At 31.2% G+C, this 24,072-nt stretch overlaps 1 pseudogene; it reads right to left on the bottom strand.

The window, feature by feature from the left end:
• The window catches only part of LOC148240193 (neutral/alkaline invertase 3, chloroplastic-like), a 73,649-nt pseudogene extending 56,383 nt beyond the window's left edge, over positions 1-17,266 (bottom strand).
• Between the last annotated feature and the right edge of the window lie 6,806 nt (positions 17,267-24,072).

Below are 24,072 nucleotides of genomic sequence, written 5' to 3'. Positions count from 1 at the left end.
AGATGTTTAATGCTTAATATCTTATCTATTTTTTACTTATCTATTTACCGTTCATATATATATATCAATATTGTTGATTGATTTGCGTTCGATTTTTTTTAAAGGGTACAGTAGATCACTTTTTTGGAATAGCATATGAAATGGAAGGAGTACTTGGTTGCGATCCCAATTATTTCTCTGATATGCTCTCCACCTTCGTAGTTGAATCTCAAATCACTTTATCAGACATGACTAAAGCTTTGTATGTGTATATAATAAATATCCCGATATAGATATGAGTTGTTATTAACCACGTTTGACTAGTTAATGGGTTTTAATTATTTGGTCTTCTTCTCTTAATTTACAGAGACAAAGTATCTGATGCAGATTTTCCTAGAATTTGTGAACTTTGCTTTAAGATTAAAGGAGCCTCCTTAAGGTATATAATTAATACTAATCATCATAGCTCAAAACTCTGTAATTTTGAGTATTTATGTGTGTTATTATTGATCTTATAATATATATTTAATAATAAAAATTCTCAAGTACAAGTTTTGTTAGTAAAAATTCATACAGTTTAATCAGTAAATGATATGTCATGAGATGTATAATCTAATTTAAATTCATACTCTTATAGTTAAGGATAAAAGTACATAGATATCCACCTAATAGATAAATAATTAATAATTTAATTAACCAAATATCTATTAGCAGGATATATATATATTTGTTTGGTATATGTGTATACTTAATTAATTATTTAATTTGTTGAATAGTTGATGCATTTCTTCTTTTGCAAGAAATCATAAGTTCGAGTCAGATTGTACTTTTGTGTGTTATTATTTGAAAGTTACTTGTATTGTACTGCAATTAGTGTATAGATAACATCCCACATTTTCTATAAGACTCAACGTCACTAAAGTATTTATTTATTCATTTTATATTGACGATTTACTCCTTAACACAACTCAACTATCATACAAAAAAAAGGGGCTCCCATAGCTGTGTCTAATCTTACCTGACAAGCAGTAAATACAACAAACTAACAGAAATGATAATATTAACTATTAATCCACCAAAGTTTAATGTTAGTTCTGCATACATTGTAGCTCATGGCTATGCTCCAGAGGTTCTTGAGTTTCTTCCTACTTAACCGTTTCTATAATATAATAAAGGAATGAGCTACACAGCTCAGTAAAATCAATTTAAACTTAAACCAAAAGAATTGAAATAGATATAGATAAATTCCTCATTTTTCCTCAATGACTTCCTTCACCCAAATCATTCTCAGGTCTATCTCATACTCAGCCCAGGACCTGTCCATTTCTCCAACTTAGTACCCTTGTATCATGAAGATTTATAACAACAACTCCGTGCTTCTACTCCAACTTGCAACTTCTCGATTTTGACTTTTTTTTTCTCTCTTGCAGATTCCTTGTCTTTTTCTCTTTTTTCCAACTAATTTCAATCATTTCAATCTACATAATAGATTATGCAAATTTTAAAAAATGATCCACATTTAACATACTTGCATTTTCACCAGATTATAGCACACACACATCTTACACTTAGCATACACGACACAACCCTTTTGGACCTTCATTTCTCGGCCACATTTCTTGTCTCATATACAACACACATCTGGGACATCTACTCCCCTTCAGACCCTCTATTATCTGGTCTACTCTACTGACTAATCACTAGTCAGCTGATACACATCACCACGACCAATACTGGCCACACTCACACCATAAAAAAGGAAACAACATACAGAAAGATGTGGATTAGTCCTAGTTTAATCTTATTTAATATTTACTCTCTAGTTTTTTATCATTTATTGTTCTCAATATACCACACTACTACCCAGTCCATTCACGACTCCATATTCAACTCCTTTCATACCCATTCATCATTATTACTATTCTATTATCACCCTCATTTGTTGATTTGGTCACTTAATGATATGGGTCACCTGAAAATTCTTTAGTTCATCTATGAGCAATAAGTATGCAAAATCACTATTGAACTCATACCAGAATCAGTTCCACGACCTCATAAATGGCCACATACACACCACCAGTGAACATGTTGTAATTTATTTATTTTGACAGTACATTGATTTCAGTTAGGCCATTTTATCATTTCCCTTTCTACATTCTACTTCTAGTTTGGTTCAAACTTCATCTATTGGGTCCTCCCTTCCCCTTCCCTTCTGTTTCCCTAGCACCACGGTATGTTATTTATCTTTCAACCCTATTGTTCTCCATATTTTCCTTATTTCCACCCCTTTGTAGGCCCTTAATCGCATCAACTACTTATTGATATATGTGTATCTGATCTCATCATGTTCCCTTATAAGGTCTACTAGTTGATTTTTACCGATCTGTATAGTACAAGTTTGATCTATCCCTAAACCCCCAAACTTAACTCAGATTGAAAGTTATACCCACTGTACATGAATTAATTATTATCAAAACCGTCCTTACCACAAGACTTATTTTCTCCCATACCCAATTGATGATCCCCATTCTTATCCACGATTTACCTTGGACTTCTTTACTAAGTTATCGCACAGGAATATTCTTCACCATTACATCGAAATCATAGGAAATGCACATACAAAACTCACTAAAAATCTATACCCACGATATAGGAAATTTATAATACTCATTTCTAATTCGGGTTTCAAGAGTGAATTGATCTTACCTTCTGTTGGATGATTCGACCATCTTTTAGCTTGGCCTTCACGGAAATCACCCTCCTATTTATTCTTCTATTAGCCTTACTGCTCTGTTAACCTCTCTCCTTCTCTTCCTCTCTACCACTCCCTCCTAGTGTCAGCAGCCTCACTCTCTCTTTGAGTTTCTTCTTTTTCTTTTTTAGATGTCTTTCCAATTTATAGCAATCTAGATTAAATCAGGGTCATCGAATTAGGAAAAGAAATCCTTATCGTTAAATCATTTTTTTCATCAGAATGGTGTCGTTTTAAGGTTTATTAACATGACGTCGTTGTTTTTTGCTTCTAGTTATTATTGTCATTGTTGTAGTCATTATTATTATTATTATTTTAAAGTCGATGAGTTGGGTTGCTTACCTGGGCCTGGGTGTTACAATATCACCTAATTAATCTTGAGTCAAACTGCACTTTTGTGTGTATACGTACTTGGAGATTATTTTTATTGCATTATAATTTATACATAACACTTAATATAGATATATACCATTTTTATTTAAAAAATAATTAGCTTATATCAATATTTAATTTTTCACTATTAGTATTTTATCTATTTTCATCGCTTTCAATAATGATATTATAAAGTAATTATGTTCTCTTTTGTTGGACAAATGGGGTGGATGAAAGCTTCTAAAAATTAATACCAATAAATTCTCTGTAGGTTGTAATAAGTATTCCTTTTTCATAGAAAACAAATTTAAACTCTAACTTTTTTTTTATGTTGGTGGTGTTGTCGTGATTAAATTGAGTTAAACCTAAACGTGCCTATTATGTTTTTAGGCGAAAGAAACATTTCATGATTATTAGGTTCCCTTAGTTGAGGGAACTACAATAGGTCAAAATCTCAACCTAATTTTTAATTTTTTTTATTTGAAACTCAAATTTGTTTTGCAAAGATAGTTACAAACTAAATTGTGTCGTTTCAAAAAATTGTAAATTTTGTTGCTGTTGGTTGGTGAGAAAAGATAGAAGAATTTACCTCAAACACTTACTTTCTATACAAATAGGAATTGATGTTTGAGGATACATTATAAGGATTGAGGTGTGCACTAGGTCAATCAAATAAGGTGAGTATAGAAAAGATCTTTTTGGCATGTTAATTGCATGATAAAATAAGCTTAGCTATAGATCATAGATTTTATTAATTTGCATAACTAGAAAAGTAAAAGTTCGAAATCTTTCAAGAAAATTTGAGGAAAAGTGAAAGTGAAAGAAAAGACATAAAAGGTAGAGCAATAGAGAAATGTAGCAATAAGATACGATAGAGTAGAGGAGCTAACTATTTATAAGGTAAACATAGGATGATATCATTGAAAAAGAGAAAATAGCCACTAACATCCATTAACATGGGAACATGCATTTCAAGCACAAAAAATGCCCCATTAAAGTTTGTGACAATTGTTCATTTATCATAATTAAGCACACACTACAATGAAGTTTTTAAAAATTTTCATAAATTATCATAAACATGGTGTTTGAATAGTTAAGATTCTTACCTTTTTCTTGAAGAAAATAAGTCTGAATCTTATTAAAATGTAAAATTTATCACTTTTTAGATGTAATTATATGGATTAATGATGATTTGTTTATAATATTTGATTCAATAGAATCAAATGATAAAAGATTTAACTTATCACTGCATTGGTAGAGATATAGTAATCAAATTGCATTTTTGTCCTAAAGAGTCATGACATATCCAAACAAAAATAATATTTTGTAACGACTAGATTTTTTTAATTTGAACATTTATAATAAGTGAAAAAATCCAAATTAGAATTTTTCTTAAATTATTAATTAACATAAATATTAAAGAAGAAGAAATAGACTTGGATTTCATACTAAAATATCTATTACTAATTATTTCAATAGTAATTATTGTAACACCCCAAAACAAAATTGCATGTAATTTAAAATTAATAAATATAGTTTTTTAATTTTTTAAATTTAATTTAGAGTAAAAATTGGAGGAAGAAATTGAAAACAATTTTAGGAAAAAATGTGAAAATTTGGGTTTTGTGGGTATTTTTAAAAGAAAAATCAGAAACCAGGGTTCAAATTGCAAGTTAGGAAAGGTCTGCCAGGTGGGACGCCCAGTCAGCAGCTCCGATCAATCAGGACGTGCCGCGTGGCAGTGGACGCTGACGCAGCGCCACGTGAGAGGCCACGCGGGCGATCCGCGTGCCCATGATCAAACGACCAAGATCCGTTCCCGCGTGCACGGATGGCCTAGATGCGTTCCCTCCCCCAAACGCGATCGGACGGCCCAAATTAGATCCTGATGGACGACCCAGATTTGATCGTGATGAACAGTCTAGATTCACTCTCTATTTAGTTGCGATCAGATGGTGTAGATCAAATACTATGGACAGCCGAGATCAAAAGCAGATGGATATAAATAACCCCCATCCACACCAAACCCCAACCCTATCCGCCAGACCCCCTCGCTGGAGACAAAGACCCAGCCGTCAAGAAGGAGACCGTCGCCATCCTCCATCACACCGGAGCCCTTTCTGACCGCCAAAAAGGGTAAAAATTTCTTCTTTTGCTAAGAATTCAATTCTAAACACACCCATGGCCAAATCAGAGCAAAAGGACTGGCCAATTGATTGAAAAACGCAGATGAAGCCCAGCAGCGCCGCCACGGGGAATTTCACAAAACGCCTCTGATAAGGCCCTTCTCGATTCCCATTTTATGTAATTTTTTCACCATTGTGATCACTATGTCTTCTCTACAGGTTGACCAGAGCAAAACACCCAACTACAACGTGAGCCAGAGGCCGCCGCACTGGAGAGCCCCGCCGCCGATGAGTTTTGGGTTTTTGTGTTTTTTTAGCCACTGAGGCCTTTTAACGTGTTTTCTTACAAGGATCGATGTGAAATCGGCCGAATGGGGCTAAAAATGGTGAAAAATAGTCGACTCTAGGCAGATCGTTATCGAGGGCGACGACACCGTCGCCAAAGCACGGCAGAGCCGCTGTGCCAGAATTCCAAAATTTGCTAAGTGGGCCTTGGAACTGATTTTAAATTTCTTTGGGACATTTATAGGTACCATTAGTGCGTTTTAATTTTTGAAAAAAAGTTCAGGGAACTCGAGAATCGCCCGTAGGCGCAGTTGAACAGCTTAGCTTTTTAGATATTAAATCGAGTAAGGATCCCTCACCCTATTCCCTATCATAGAATTGAAGTCTAAATAAATAATAATGCAATATTTGTGTGAATTTAGAAAATGTGCATAATTAATTACGGATTGCTAATGGAGCCAGAACCGAAAATTCTCTACTATTACTTTGTTGATTATTTTATAGTTCAAATGAATGTTAGTACCCTATTAATTGATTTTATGGCTTTGAATCCTTGTATGGTATATTCTATGTGTTTACTGCTGAATCAGGAAAAATGAAAGTTAAACGATAAAAAGTGTGTGATGAAATGAATAGATGAAACGATAGTCTTGTTGGATATATTGGGAGATGGTGAACGGACTGGGGACATAGAAAACCCTACCATGAATGTTGTCTCATACGGGATAGGGTATGGAGACTTGATAATTTGGTGCTCATACCGGACGGGGTATGGGGATGGTCCGTTTCACTCTAATACCGAATGGGGTATTGAGGTTTGATAAATTGGTGCTCATATCAAACGGGGTATGGGGACGACCAATAATTGAGAATGTTAAATGAAAGGGTTCACGTGTAGCGGGGAAATCTCTATGAACCCCCATGGATATAGCATTCAACAACTTTTGTTTCATCTGGTTCTAGCATTAGCCACAATCCTTCTCCCAAACTGTACCAAAAAAAAAATCAAAAACAAAAAAATAAATATATTTCCAACAACAATAAAAATTAACCTCATATATATGTATATATTTTTAATTTGTAACCTAAGAAATCACATAGAAATTTTAGGTTGTAGGTCAAATTACACTACTCATTGACAAAATATTTTGTAAAAAAAGATATAGTATAGTATAGTATTAGAAGTTCAAATATTTGTATATGTATCTAATTGTCCCATTTGCTTCAATTTCTAAACAAGCTTCATCATTTTTTTAAGAAATTTAATTGCTACATTTCTCCAATATTTTATAGTTTAACAATATATCACAATTTTAATATTTAAACTCTCTTATTTATGTTTTTTGAGAATTGAATTCTAATTGATCCTTCTATACATGAAGGATTATGAAATAAAATTTCATTCAATGAATTCAAGCTAAAAATATAGGTGGTTCAAAAATAAAATTAATGAATATATACGTAATTCAACATGTAAACGATTACTAGTAATTACATAAAAAGTAAAAAGAGAATCAAGTGAACAAGATAGATTTAATACTACTTTATGTAAATACACTTATATACTTTTAGACATATTTAATTTAGATTGTACTTTTATGTTTTTTTATTATTTAGGGTAAAGAGGTAATTTCATAGAAAGTCAAATATGTGATTTGAGTTAGTTCTCGTCTAAAACTTAGGAATCATTTGAAGAATATGACTTCCTATAACGAATATACTTTATAATTACAACCTAATTGTGCGTTATGCATTAGGAAAACAAAAAGAGAACTTACCTCTATAATGCCTCCAGTCTAACTATTGTTTTCCTATTTCATACCTCTATAATGCCTCCAGTCTAACTATTGTTTTCCTATTTCATTTCCTTATATTTTTCCTCCTCTTTCTCCTAATTATTTTCTAACTCTTCTTACATTTATAGATCACCTAAAATTGATCAGATTGTAACACAATAACAAATGTCAGGATAAGATTATGAAGAAATTATATTGTGGTGAAGAAATTAATAGAACTAATTTTATAAAAGAATAACTATCTTATTGTTTTCTATCTAAATATTGCATCGTAAATATAAATAATAGCATTAAAGAAAGAATGAAAAAAAAAGCCAAAAGCACCAAGAAAGAAAAAAAAATTGAAGTGTCATAATCTATTTTTAAACTTATGTAATCAAATATTTTAGAGTTTTAACATTATTTTTCATTCTAAATTATGTAATCTTTAAAAGAATTATTACAAAATTATACTTAAAAATTATCTAAAGATAGAGAATTCAATACTTACTAGGAGTCAAAATTTAGAGATTTCTTTCTACATTAATCTTTAAAATTTAAAAATTAAAGAGATAAAAATCTTATTTTCATTATTTTGAACTTATGTAATCAAATATTTTAGAGTTTTAATATTATCTTCATTATGTTATATACAAAAAAAACTATTATAAGATTAGACTTAAAGAATATCTAAATTTAGAAAATTGAATGCTTATTAGAAGTCAAAGTTTAAAGATTTCTTTTCTTCATTAGTCTTTAAATTTTAAAATTTTGATTACTACTTAAGCAATTAAAGAGATAAAAATCTTCTTTTCAAAAAGTAAATATATAAATATATAATTATATTTAAGAAGATGTTATTAGTTTTTCCCTTAATTATTAGAAGTAAAAATATTGATTATGCCTCAATTATCAATAACTATTTTGTAATCTCTATTTGATTTAGGAATTTCGTTGCCATCTTCAATGGTTCTGATGGTTCTTCCTTCACTTTAAAAGAGGACGTTGAGCTGCAGGACAAGAGGGAGAGGAAGAAAATTCGTAGCTAGGGTAAACTAAGAGGAAGTTTTTGTGTGATTTCTTCAATCAGATTAATTAGCTAGCAGTGGAATCGAGAGTGGAACGAGGGAGGAATCTGTCAATCATATTAACATCGTCATTGAGAAGAAAGGTAAGTGAAATTTGACTCTCATCACTTAAGTAGAATTTATCTTCTAAATTATTTGAGATATTTTTGGGAAGAAATGAGTTGATATGGGAATAGGGAAATTTTCTTGAAATCAGATTAGAACTAGGAGTAAAAATAAAAGAAAATGGAGAGTGAAATCTAAGGATAAATAGAAGATTAGATGAAATGATGGAATTATTGTGTGGACAGCTATGAGGAGAGGACAAAAGATATATGCTAGAAACATAGGAGGAAAATTGAAAGGATGAGAACGGGAGAGGGATAGGAAATAAAAAAAGAAGGAAATAGTGCTTAACAAATCCTCTACATGATCCACTCGATGGAACAAGAGGTTTAGTGCTTAACAACTGATCTATTTTTCTCTTATTTATTTACCAATCATGTATATATGATCAATGTCGTTGATTGATTTGCATTCAATTTTTTAAAAGGATATGGTAGATCACTTTCTTGCAGCAACGTATGAAATTAAAGGAGATTCTAGTTGCGGTCATACTTATTTCTATGATTTGCTTTGCACCTTCATGGCTGAATATGAAATCACCTTATCAGACATGGATAAAGTATTGTATTTGTATATAATATATCTCGATATAGAGTTATTAACCATATTTAATTAATTGATTGGTTTTAGTTATTTGGTCTTCTTCTCTTAATTCATTGAGAAAAATTATTTGATGCAAATTTCCCTAAGATTTATACACTTTGCATCAAGATTAAAGGAGCCTCCTCAAGGAATATAAGCAATACTAATCATCATAGCTCAAAATTTTTTAATTTGGAGTATTTATGTGCGTCATTATTGATCTTAAAATAAATATTTAATAATAAAAATTCTCAAGTACAATTTTTTCTAGTAAAAATTCGTACATTTTAATAGGTAAATGATATGTCACAAGATGTATTGTAACACCTGGTGGCGATCTTCACATCCTCCATCAAACGCAACCAGATAAATGCTTCAACGAAGCTACTACGCGGTAGGTACAAACAACAACATTAATTATTTGTATCTATAAATATATATTATATGATTATACAAATCGTTAATTTATTATTATGATATTCAGCACAATTAGTATCGTGATATACGTACATACATTGTCTATATAGACACGCACACACATATATATTGATAAATTGAGAAGATTACATATATATATATAGACACACGCACACATTATATATTTATATAATTCCCAATTATAAGTATCTTCTTTGAAGCTTCTAACATTTCCCCTTTCCACCTTCTTGATCCTATAATATTTCTGCATAAATATATATATACATATATATATATATAGATACCATCTTCATTTTCATCTTTATTAATTTAGAAAATTTTCTTTTCATATTTTAATATGGTCCCAAAATGTTAAAGTATAAGAGCCAAATTCAAATATGAAGGAATTTGGTTTACAAGTTCATGAACCTATTTATATATTAATAAATTAAATATATGATATATTTTTTCTAATCTGAGTAATATTACAAGAGATAATTATATTTCAATAGTATATTAAACATATTCTTAAATATATTAAATAGAATAAAGTATTAAAATTTTCAAGAAGCTATTCATATAACTTATCAAACTCAATGTTATATATTTCCAACTTAGTTAAATTTATTCATTTATTTTTTTTTTTAAAAGATTTGTGGCCTTCTCTTTTTGCGCAGGTTTTATGCATATGAAGTCACAATGGCCTTAGAATACTTACACATGATGGGGATTGTTTATCGTGATTTGAAACCTGAAAACATGTTAGTAAGATTCCACAACCACATTTCGTTGACTGACTTCGATCTCTCATGAAAAGACGATAATTCCACATCAACAATCCACATAATTTTTTATCAAAATGCATCATCAATCACAAAAACAAGTTATCCAGATGATCAACCCAACTTTTTTAATTCATCATGCATTCTACCTAATTGTATCACACCTGCTGTGGCCTCCTGCTTACACCCTTGTCAACACAAATAGAACAATAGTCAACCTACCACACTGCTGTGGAAATCATCATAAAGCCAATCAATATCCAATCAATGTCTTTTATTGCGATCCACGAGTACTTAGCACAAGAAATTGTGTCTGGTGAATAGTACGGAAACATGATTGATTGATGGACACTAGGGATATTCAAAATTGAAATGTTATATCGAACGAAACCATGTAAGGGAGTTGACTAGGAGTTGCCCCAGGTGAATATTGTGGTTCGAGCACTTGAGTTTCCCAAAGAAGCAATGGTTTCAGAGCCAGTAAAGGATTTGATCACACAACTATTAATAAAAGGACCCCACTAAGTAAATGGGGTCCGCAATGGGTGCAACGACAATCAAACGACACCAATTTTTTGATGGGCTTAATTGGGAATTTTTGAGATGTATAAAATCACCATTTGTTCCTTCTCCTGTATCTTGTAAATAGTTTGTTGCATTTGATAGTACTATAGAGAGTTCAATAGATTATTAGTAGGAAGCAAGACATTTATTCTTTAATTTACATGATATATTTTTTTTTATATATATCAAATTTTAATATTTAAAGAGAAGTGAGATTTAAGTAATCTATACATTGGAGCAAGAAATTTTAATGAAATTCATGTTGAAAGGTTCAATATTTATAAAAATATATAATTAAGGATTTATTGGACCATTTTGTCTAACAAATGATATAACATTTTCAATTGTTCTTAATTAATGTCTTTACTTAACTGTCTAAAAGTAATATTAATTTCTCTAATATGTTGTATAAGAGGTAGTAATACTCTTTTAAGGTATTACTTAGATAAAACCGAAATGTATTGCATCAAGGTCCTGATAATATCAAGCAGGACAACTCATTGGTCCTTATGTAGTGCATCGTTACTGCTTATAGAATTTCGGATAAACAATGTTAAAGTTCAAGGGTTGTTGAGGATAAGGAAACTTTTGGCTTTTAGAGCTATTTTAAGATACCTATGAGGTTACAAGATAAATTTTCCAAAAGTTTGTGTAGGGTTTTAAAATTGTTCTCTCGTTCTAGACCTATCTAAAGATAACTATGAGATTTTGAGCATGTATTAGGTCTTAATAAAGCTCTAAAACTACGGTGTTACATCTAAATCTTAAGGCTTTAGTCTTTTCCTTTTTTCTCTTAATGTTATGTTGCACTAAGATACAAATTTTTTTTCCTAAAATTTAATTTAGTATAGATTTTGTTTTACTTAGTTATATGGTAAATTTTGTACGAAGTATAAATTTTATACTTCATGAATATTTCTCTGAGTTTAGGTTTATTCTTGACGATGTTTAAGCTTTCATTTTGCATTTTGTTTCCTTTCTTAGTTGGATTCAAAAGTATAATAAGAATAATACATAGCTTAGCTGGATATGAGTAAGGACTTCTAAAAGATAGATAATTGTTCATGAACCTCCTCAGTTTTTGCTTCACCTACTTGAGCATAATGGTTTTGGTCATTTACTTGAGCATGATGGTTTTTATTGTTAAGAATAATGATTTTATCTTAAAATAAATAATTTTATATTAGGTGCTATTGTATAACTTCCATTGTATAAGTTGATTCATTATTAAAAATAGATACAACTAAATTTATAATTCTATCAAACAATAAAATAACCTAATTTGAATGAATTCTTTAATATTATAATAAATAAGTGAATTAAATGATGCATATTTATTATTTAAAATATAGTATTTAACGACCAATTATGAGAATTGACACTTCAGAGAATAATGAGAGGCAATTGATGGTGACTACAATGAAATGAAATCAACACAAAAATAAAAGCTTTGGTATCTTGCAACAAACTAGATCACATTTTCTTTAGGTTTTAAGACAAAGATGAACTATTTTATTTTTAATTGTTTTTTGGGTACTCCTTTTCGTTGATACAAAAGTTTAACAACTTTTTTTTCCAAGTAAAGAAATAGATAGGGTGGATACGAAATAGACACATAAATTCCTCTATTTGTCATTTATTACCTAGCAACATTTCAACTTTTGTGATAGTCTAAATCAATAGCTAAAAATTATATCGTCTATTGTCTAATTTTTAACTATAATAGGGCCATTTTTAAAGGAACCGGGTACATATTTTATATTTGATGAATATTTTTCTAAAGTTTGGGTTGTTACTTGAGGATGTTTAAGCTTTCATTATGTATTTTGTTTCTTTCGTTCTTAGTTAGATTTAAAAGTTTAATCGAATACTACATAACTTAGCTAGAGATGTAGTAAGGACTATTGAAAGATATATATTTATTCATGAGCCTAACTTTTTTGTTGACTTACTTGAGCAAAATGGTTTTTACTATTAATGGATGATGATTTTTTCTTTAAAAAAAGTAAATGTTGTAATGGATGTTATTGTATTGACTTACATTGTATAAACTAATATGGTACTAGAAAGAAATACGACTAATTTTGTAGGTCAATCAAATAATAAAGTAGAACGTAACTTGAATGAATTATTTAATCTCATACAAATGAATAAATAAAATGACGTATATTTACTGTTTAAAACATAATATTTGATGATTGATAAGGGGAATTGATGCTTTAACAAATAATGAGAGGTGATTGATGGCGATTGCAATGAGATGTAACTAATGCAAAGATAGAAGCTTTAATGCCTTATAATAGAGGAGATTAAATTTTTTTTAGGTTTGAGTACATAAAGATGAACCATTTTATTTCCAGCTTGTTGTGTATTTCTTTTTACTGATATAAAAGTTAAATAAATTTTTTTTTCAATTAAATAAATGGATAGGTTGTGCATGAAATGAACAAGTTGCTTCCTTTATTTGCTGTATATTGAGTTAGTGGCATTTTGACTTTTAGTGAGAAATCTATCAGCTACTAAAATTGTGTCGTCTATTGTCTAATTTTTAGTTGGATTTAAAAGTAACTATCATTCCACATTTTGTTTCTCTTATTCTTAATTGGATGTAAACGTGTAATTTGATAGTATATAACATAGCCAAAGATATAGTAAGGACTTCTAAAAGATATATAGTTGTTCACGAGTCTTAGTTTTTTGTTCACTTGCTTAAGCAAAATAGTTTTTATCCATGTGTTTTTTTAAAAGGAAAAAGTAAATGTTGCATTGGATGTTATTGTACTGACGTTCATTATTTGTTGACTTATTTAGTACTAGAAAGAAATACGACTAAATTTATAGTTCAGTCAAATAATAAAGTATGATTTAACTTCAATAAATAATTTAATCTCATACAAATGAGTGAATTAAGTAACGTATATTTATTGTTTAAAATACAATATTTAATGACTGATTAGGAAAAATGATACTTCAATGAATAACGAGAGATGATGGGTGATGACTACAATGAGATGCAACTAACAAAGAGAGAGAAGTTTTGGTGTCTTGCAACAGAGGAGATCGAATTTTCTTTAGATTTTAGAACATAAAAATAAACTATTTTATTTCGGTTTCTTTTGTACTTCTTTTTGTCCATATAAAAGTTAAGTAATTTTTTTTCAAATAAAGAAATGGACAGGTTGTGCATGAAATAGATACGTGGCTTCCTCTATTTGCCACAAATTTATGTTGCAGAATTTTGACTTTTTATAACAATATAAATTCCCTGGTAAAATTTTATTGTCTATTGTCTAATTTTTAGCAGCAATTAATTGTTCTCAAAGGTGCCAATATAATGCCTTTTATCAGTTGAAGTAATTTATTTGGAGCAAAACCATCTTTATTGTTTATACAATATTAAAATGGATTAAATTAAACTCTTGTTCTATTTTAAAAAAAATATAAAACTATTGGCAAAATTAATCAAAATTTAGAACACAAAATTCAAAAATATGCAAGTTCATTAATGCATACAATATTGATAATGTAAATATTTAATCACTAGAAATGACCTTGATTATTGGCAATCTGTTATAAAAACTAAACTCATTATAACTCTCCACCCCTTTTGGTGAGCACTGCTCATTCGAAAAGAGAAACAATCTCCCTCCTCTCGGTAAAACAATTTTCCTCTTCTCCAATCGTTTCGGATAAGATTGATCGAAGCACACAGCTCCTCAACATGATAAACTCGATAGAATAAGAGGTTTAATGCTTAACATCTTATCTATTTTTCTCTTATCATTTTACCGATTTAACTTCATTAAGATTTAATTAAGATTTAGATGATGACAACAAATATATAATTAGAATACCACTCCCCCACACTTAATTGCGACTATGTCCCCATAGTTCGTAAAGAAAAAAAATAAAAGGCAATGACAACAAAAGAAACGAAACTTCCCTAAAATTTTGATGGAGTAGCATCCACTGCAGCCTCAGTGAAGTTTGCAAAAAAAAAAAGAACCTAAAAACATACTGACAACACTAAAGGTGAACTAAGCAAGAAAATTAGTGGTAAAGGAGAGAAGGGAACTAAAAGATATAATAGGTAAAGATAAACTAAAAAACAAACATAAAAAAAATGAAAATAAAAAATAAAATAAAATAAAATAAAAACAAAAGTGAGACTAACTGTCTGATGGTGGGTAGGGTGGGAGTTGGAATCCTGTATGCTGAAAGAATGCCCTCATATAATGCTCAGTTCACCTTCGGCGTTCTTCAATTCTTTCTTGCCCCCTATTTAGCTGCTTTAATCTTTCCTCCAAGATAGAACTTGAATTAGGGCATGCTCCTACATTAGCCTGGAGAGAGCTAGGCCCACCCCTATTCATGGGTCCCGACCACCTTGATTTTAACTTGTCTGGTGGTTTTTTAGCTGATGGCTTATCCTTATCTTCACTAGAGTTATGAATCTCCTCAAATCTGAAGTTCTTTTGTGCATTAAATTAAGGTCTCACTTCTATCAAATCTATTTGCTCTTGACTCTTTCATTCTTCATGTTACTCTTTTCTCCATTCATGATACCTTGTTTTAATGCATTTTTAAGGTAATTTTCCTAAAAAACACCTTGCACGACAGAATCAAGTGTATCCATTATGAATACTCTAAGAGTCAATTTACCATCATAAACATCAATTAAAGCTCTAGTAGTTGCTAGAAATGATCTTCCTAGTATCATTAGTATCTTAACGTCCTCTTCCATATCGAAGATCACAAAGTCTACTGGAAATATAAACTTATCAACCTTAACTAGCACATTTTCTATTATTTCAACTAGAATTTTAATAGATGTATCTGCTAATTGTAAAGTAATCTTAGTAGGCTAAGGTTTTCTCAATCCTAGCTTCTTGTAAGCGTCACATGGCATCAAATTGATACTAGCTCCTAAATCACATAATGCTTTCTCAATTGAAAGATCACCTAAGTTACATGGAATAGTAAACTTACTAGGATCCTTCAACTTTTGTGGCATCTTGTTTTATAAAATAGCTAAACATTCTTCATTAAGCATCACCATGGTCACATCTTCCAACTTTCTATTATTTGAGAGAATCTCCTTTAGGAACTTTGTATAGCTAGGCATCTGTTTTAAACCTTTAACCAAAGGAATGTTAATATGCAATTGTTTAAAAATATCCAAAAACTTACCAAATTGCTTATTTTTTTGTTGTTGCTTCAATCTCCCTGAATATGCAATGTTAGAGTGTTCTCTTCCTCGATTGGGCAGCTCCTTCTCTTGATTTCTTTTTATTTTTTTTCTTCTTCTTTGTTTGGGTTGCTCTCATCTACTTGTGTTATCTTCCTTGGTTCTAACTCTACTAACTATTTTCCACTCCTCAATGTTATAGCATTCACATGCTCTCTTGGGTTGGTCTCTGTGTTGGTTGGCAAAGTTCCTTGAGCACACTCAAAAATCAACTTTGCCAAATGCCCAATTTGGTTCTCTAGACTCTTGATGGAGGCTTCATTACTTTGTAGCCTAGTGTCCGTTGCTGTCATGAATTTGGCGAGCATATCCTCTATGTTTGGCCTTCGTTCAATGGGGGGTAGAGCTAGTGGGGAAGCTTGTGTCTGATTATTTTTGTTGCCACATGGAAAATTAGGGTGATTCCTCCATCCAAGATTATAAGTATTAGAATAAAGATTCCCTTGTTGAACTTTATAATTCTGAACTTGCACTGCTTGTGCTGTCACCCTATTCATGCTGTCTATCTTCTTAGTTAAGGCCTTAATTTGTGCAGATAGAGTTGTATAGCTGTCAACACTATGCAAGCCGCTCCCATTGGTAACTATTGTTTGCCAACTTCTCAATCAATTTGTAGGCAGCCTTAGGTGTCTTGTTGTTCAGTGTTCCTCAAGCTGCTATATCAATCATTACCTTGATGTTGGTTGTGAGACCATTGTAGAATGTTTGTACTTGAAGCAGCATAGGTAGACCATAGTGAGGAACTCTCCTTAGCAAATCCATATAGCGATCCCAAGACTCATACAAAAATTCTCCATCTATTTATGCGAAAGTGGTGATTTCATTCCTCAACCTACCTGTCTTTAAAGGTGGAAAGTACTTGGCTCAAAAAGGTGGAGCGATATCCTCCTAAGTAGTGATTGAACCAGCTGGTAACGAATTCAACCAAGCCTTATATCTATCCTTCAATGAGAAAAGAAAAATTCTCAATCTGATTGCATCATTACTCATTCCATTATGCTTGAAAGTATCACAGATTTCCAGAAAATTGGCAATGTGCTCATTAGGATCTTCAGCTGGGAACCCAAAAAATTGTACACTTTGCTGAATCATCTGGATGATGGCTGGCTTAATCTCAAAGTTGTTAGCTGCTACAGCTGACCATGTGACTCTCGGTTCAATTCCAGTAAGAGATAGAATAGCATAATCCATCATTGTGAGCTCTCTTCACCCTTCTGGTTCATCAACCATTGTTGTTGTTCCTCTTCTCAACAAATTTCTGACACGAGATGGGAGAAGTCTACTTCTTGCTTGTGCTCTCAGTCTGTGGTGAGTTCTCTCGATTTATGTATCAAAAATCAACGGTTCTTTGTTTCTTCTTGTCATGCACTACAGAACCCCTTGTACATAGCTAGCAAAACAAAAAAAAACAATGTAAAAGTACCAAATTAATAAAAATTAGTCAACTTTAATATTGCTAGTATTAGTGCCACAGAGCCAAAACTTTGTTGTTATGCGAACTCACCTAGCAAGTGCACTAATTCGAACAAGTACTATAGCAATAAATTTGGATATCGTCCACGAGGACTAATATAACAATTACTAGAATTACAACTAATTGATATTATTTGGCCAATGACTAAGAGAATGAGTATAAACTAAAACTTAACAACAACAACAAAAAACAATGAACTAAGATTAATTAACAATTAAGATATAATAACGGTCAAGATCTTAGAATCCACCCTAAGTTCAACTATGAATTTCCTAAATTCAACCAACAACTAGAACTTTCCTCCAATTTTGTTCAATCATGTAGTAATCTCTTCTCAATTAACAATCAAGATATAATAATAGTCAAGATCTTAGAATCCACCCTAAGTTCAACTATGAATTTTCTTAATTCAATCTACAACCAGAACTTTTTCCCAATTTCATTCAATCATGTAGTAATCTCTTTCTAAAGATCAATTACCTTACCTACTTCATTGTAACACACATATCTCTATGGATTAGTATGAATAAGTGCATTAACATTCAATCATCAAATATATAGATCATGCCTAATATCTCTAATCACATTCAATCTATTGTGCTAACTTATTATTCTAATGAACAATCAATCTCTCAATCCACTCATTCATCATAAATCAATGAATAGGTGATCAATCTATTTATACATTAAGCCACAAGATAACACATAAGGATTGGGGAAAATGCTTTTCATAGATTGAATTAGAAAATCACAAAGTATCCTTTAGGGTTTCATTAAAGATCCCAACAGAAGAGTTTAGTTGCACATCCTAATGAAAATTACAAGAATGAAATCAAGAATGACCGACAAAGAGAAGTTCTTGATGTCTGCAGCTGTCTTCCCTCCTCTCCTCCTCCAATCTCCCCTTTCTTTTTCAGATCCTCTCTTTTTTATATCGTTCAAAACCTAATTTTCTAATCTGGCACGTCCCACAACCATGTCGAATTGACACACGGCTATGTCTTCCTCGAAATTATGTCAATTTTTAGCTTTTAGACATGACACGACTTTGTCTCCTAGGCGCACAGCTGTGTCTCGTTTGTCAACAAAATAGAAACGCTACCTTCTTAACACATGGCTGTGTGTTAACCTAGTATAGGGCACACGGCCGTGTCTTTAAGGAACATGGCCATGTCTCACTCCTCCTAAGAAATAAAAATGTTGGCTCCATAACACATAGTTATGTGTTATGGCCATCTCTCCCACATCTTCATGTTTCAACCCTTTTTCACCCAAATCTTGTTCTAACCCATTCTAATTTGCTTCCAAGTTCTAAAATCATTCTTGAAAAGTGCTAAAGACAATACAGCAGCATATCTGGAAAATATTGATCAAAATCAACTCAAATAAAATAGAAAAATATCTATAAAATTCAATTATATCAATTATCTTTCCACTCAAAGGGTTATAGAGCCTATATGCTTTATATTGAGAGCAATAACCAATAAAGATTCATTTCACAGATTTTCATCAAGTTTGCTATGATTCTGTGAATCTATCAAGGAATAGGCAATACAACCAAAGATTTTTAAGTGGCTTACCTAAGGTCTCCTACCATTCAAAGCTTTATATGGTGTTTGGTTGAGAACAGCCCTTGTAGGAGATAAATTCAATAGATAGATAGCAATAACAACATTTTTAGCCCCTTTTCTTTTTGCAAGCTTTTTTTCATTTCAACAACCGTTAAGTTTTTACGTTCATCCACTTTGTTTTTTTCTGGTGTATGTGGTGTTGTCAATTCTCTGTGCAAGTCTTGTTCTTCACAAAATTGATTAAATTCATTAGATAGAAACTCCCCTCCTCTATCAGTACGCAATGCCTTTATGCTTCTTCCACTTTGCTTCTCAACGAGTGCCTTGAACTTCTTAAAGATCTCAAACGTTTCAGAGTTGAATTGGAGGAAGTAGACTTAACTCATATGGCTGTAATAGTCTGTAAACAACAAAAAATATTTACTTCTACCAAAAAATTGTGCATTCATTGGGCCACACAAGTCAGTATGTACAAGTTCAACACACTCATATGCCCTTCTAGACTTTCCTATAGCAAATGGTTTTTTACATTGTTTCCCATAAATGCACCATTTGCAAAAATTTAAGGACTCAATTTTAGGTAGCCTGAATAACATTTCCTTTTAACTCAATAATTGTAGATCTTTTACATTCAAATGTCCATATCGTAAATGCCATAATTTTGACTCTTTATTTTCTTTAGCAATAAGAGCATGGTTTTTAACACTAAAAACCTCAAGTTGGAAAAGCTTATTAAGTTCCATTTAAACACCAATAATAATTCGATCAAATGTTTTATCTCTAATCACACAAGACACATCATCAAACATTATAGAATACCCACTAGCCTTAAGCTGCCCAATGCTCAATAGATTTTGTGATAAAGTAGGAATAAAATAGACATTGTGAAGGAGTTTTGTGTTACCATGACCATTGCTTAATGCCACCGTGCCTTTGCCATCATCACCAAGTCTTACTTTCAACGTACATGACTCATCCAGCTCCTTGAATAAAGATTTGATCCCAGTCATATGGTTGAAACAACCACTATCCAAAAATTATATGCCACTTGAAGCTTTGGTGCCATCTTGATAGGCCATAAATAGCTCAATTTCCTCCTCATCTTCAACATAATTTACTTGTTTTTCTCTTTCTAGCACTCTACCTTTACATCCCCGTATCGCTTGCAATAATAACACTAAATATTACATTTGTAATTTATTTGTTTTCCAATCATCTCCCTTTATTCATCTTGTCCAGCAATTCTACCTTTACCTCGATTACCACTACCTCGATAAGCTCTTCTACCACATCCTCTACTTGTGCCTTCTTTGAATCATCTTGTTATTTGGGAGACTCCCCCATCACTTGACAAGCCTTCTCTTCAGTCTTTTCATTCACCCGATTCAATCTTGGCCCATGGGATTATAAAGAACCCATCAGCTCGTCAAATGAGTAACTAGCTAAGTCCTTAGACTTCTCAATGGCTGCAACAATGTGATCAAAACTTAGAGTTAAACACCTTAACACTTTTGCAATAGTGGTTTGATCAGAAATCTCTTTCCTGTAAGATTTCATTTAATTAACAACCGTTGCAACTCGTAAAAGAAATTTTTGTACCGATTCACTAATTTTCATTTACAACATCTCAAAATCACGACAGAGAAATTGAAATTTTACCATAATAATCTTCGATGAGCCTTTGTATGTTGTTTACAAAGTCATCCATGCTTCTTTAGTTGTATTTATAGTTGAAATTTTAGAAAAAATAGATTCATGTACTGCTTACTAGATGAAAAATAGTGCTTTGGAATCCCTTTTTTTATTTTCTCTTAATCTGCGTTCTTTATCCGGATTAGGATACCCATTCTTAACAAAGTCCCATAAATCTTGAGACTTGAATAATGTCTTCATTTTAATGCTCCAAAATTCATAGCTTTCACCATGAAAAATATAGGAATTGATGGTTGAGAAATACTCACGACATTGCCATTTGTCGCCATGAGATGCACGCCCAATTATAACCAAACTTTTCTCTAATACCACTATTGTTGGAGAAGAGAGTTTTGTTGAACTCAAACTTGCGTAAATTTACACCGCCAGCAAGGAAAAATATAGCAGACAATAAATGAATGCAGTAGAAAAATAAAAATATTAATCAAAACTTTTTATGGGTATGAATTGCTGCTGGAATTTTAGATGCAGTGGGATGATATATTCAGCAACCAGAAATGCCTTTTAAATAGGCTTTACAACTGAACTAAAAATAAAAAGAAATGGTAGAGCAATCTGCCACTAACTCAAATTCTATCACTACTAACAAAACATCATAAATTTTAGGAGATAAATCCAAAACTAAGTTAAATATCCAACTATCAATGTTGAATCAGTCTACAATAGGTAGTGTGACTTAAGATTTTAAAAATGGAGTTTTTATAGCTTACTGTTGCAGCCATAAAGATGAAAAGACCAAAAATCACTGCAAGAGCTGTTGAAGTTATTGAAAGACACATATCAAGAGACAAGTGGCCTGAATACTATGACATGAAAATAGAAAGGTTCATCAGGAAACAAGTACGGTTATTCCAAACATGATCAATTCTTAGATACCTTGTGGATAAGCTTCTACTTGCAGACCCATGTGCAGCAAAAATTCTAATAACTAAAGAGGATTCTTAGCTTGTCAATGCCTTCTTTTGCATAGTGTTAACCCCAAGAGTAAGCGTGGTCAAAAGAACTCCCAACAGAGGTATATAATATAAGACTCTGAAGTTGCTTTCACACAAGGATAGGTAACTTCAATTTATGGCTCAACTTACCTATCTAAACAACTTAAATATATAATGGTGATGATAACAATGGTTTATTTTTCATTTTAAAAATTGTTTTAAATTTTTTTGAAAAAAAGGTGCATAGGCAGTGGATGCAACCAAACATGAATTCTTAGTAATGAAGGAAAAAGTAAAAATCTTTCTTGAGGTAATATTTTATTTTATATATTTTATAAATTTTGTTTTCATATATATCTTTTTCTTTTATAGATTTCGTAAAAACTTTAATTGAATTTAAATTTATAGACTTATACAGTATAAAATATTCTACATTTTAATAAAAGTTAAACTTATAAATTTTAAATAAAAAATAAGTGTTTTAACTACTATCATATTGTTATAATTTATTATAATTATTAATAGCTATAATTATAGAGCTGACAAAATAAATTTTTAAAGAAGTAAAACTCATGCTATATAAGCATGCAAATTTAAATTTAGCTAAAATTTTCACGAAGTCCAAAAGAAAAAAGACATACATGAAAATAAAATTTTATAGAATATGTAAAATAAAATAATACCTTAAGAAGGATTTTCATTTTTTCCTTCATTAATTATTTATTAAAAAATAAAAATTAGGTACATCTATTAATTAAGTGGTATGCATCAATCGTAAGACAATACAAAAACCTCCAAGTAAGAATACACATAAAAGTAAAGTTTCATCCGAGATTATTCAAGTGATATATACTAATTACAATACAATACAAATAACTTTCAAATGATGACACACATAAAAATACAATTCGACTCGAACTTATAATCTCTTATAAAAAAAGAAACATATCAACTATTATACTAATTATTTAATTAATTATGTATCCACATATATAATTAATTAATTTAATAATTATTTATCTTTTAGGCAAATATCTAAGTAATTTTATCCTTATCTATAAGAGTATGAGTTCAAATCAGACTATAGATCTCATGACAAATCATTTAACTATTAAAATGTACGAATTTTTACTAGCAAAATTGTATATGAGAATTTTTATTGTTAAATATACATTATAAGATCAATAATAACACACAATAATCCTCCAAATTGAAGAGTTTTGAGCTGTGATGATTAGTATTACTTATATACCTTGAGGAGCCTCCTTTAATCTTGATGCAAAGTAACAAATTGTAGGAAAATTTGCATAAGATACGTTATCCCTGCAAATTAAGAGAAGAAGACCAAATAAAAAAATCCATCAATTAATCAAATATGGTTAATAACAATAAACTTTTATCTCCAAATAAAAATAAGTACGTCCAAGGGTAGTGTTCACATCCCTCACCACTGAGGGTTAACCATTACATCTATCTAAAATCAAGAAAACATCTAATTAAAGTTTGTGTAATTCATCCTTTCTTACACATGAATCACAGAGAACATTGTCTCTCCTCACCCAAATCAGCCCCTAGAGTTTGTTTGTTCCGTTGTTAATCCCATTCCTTCTTCCAAACAACATCACTTTTACCCTCACAGAGAACACGGTCTCACTCACCTGGATTTGCCTCCTAGAATTTTATATTTATTTTGTTTTTAATCCCTATCCAGTTTATTTCTTTTTCTCTACTCACAAATGCTACCATTTTCGAAACAGACATCAAGAGAATTAAATATAAAAGATAATAGAATAATAATTCCCAAATAGATATCAGATTCAGACCACAATTTTCCTTTTCTTAAAATTTCCTATCCCTCTCCCATTCTCATCCTTTCAATTTTCCTCCTATGTTTTTCGCATATCTCTTATGTCCTCTCCACATAGCTGTCCACATGATAATTCCATCATTTCGTCCGATCTTCTTTTTATCCTCAGATCTCACTCTCCATTTTTTTTTGTTTTTACTTCTGGTTCTAATCTGATTTCAAGAAAATGTCCCTATTCCAGGATCAACTATTTCTTCCCAAAAATATCTCAAAGAATTTAAAACATAAATTCTACTCAAGTAGTGAGAGTCAAATTTAACTTTGTTCCCAGTGACGGCATTAATCTGATTGACGAATTCCTCCCTTATTCTACTCCCAATCCACCGCTAGCTAATTAATATAATTGAGAAATCGCACATAAACTTCCTCTTAGTGTACCCTAGCTATGAATTTTCTTCCTCTCCCTCTTCCCCTGCAGCCCGACATCCTCTTTGAAA

Source organism: Carica papaya, chromosome 9, assembly GCF_054855325.1.
Source record: "Carica papaya isolate Zhongbai chromosome 9, ASM5485532v1, whole genome shotgun sequence".
In the NCBI taxonomy this organism is placed as follows: domain Eukaryota; kingdom Viridiplantae; phylum Streptophyta; class Magnoliopsida; order Brassicales; family Caricaceae; genus Carica; species Carica papaya.
This window is presented reverse-complemented; position numbering and strand designations above follow the sequence as displayed.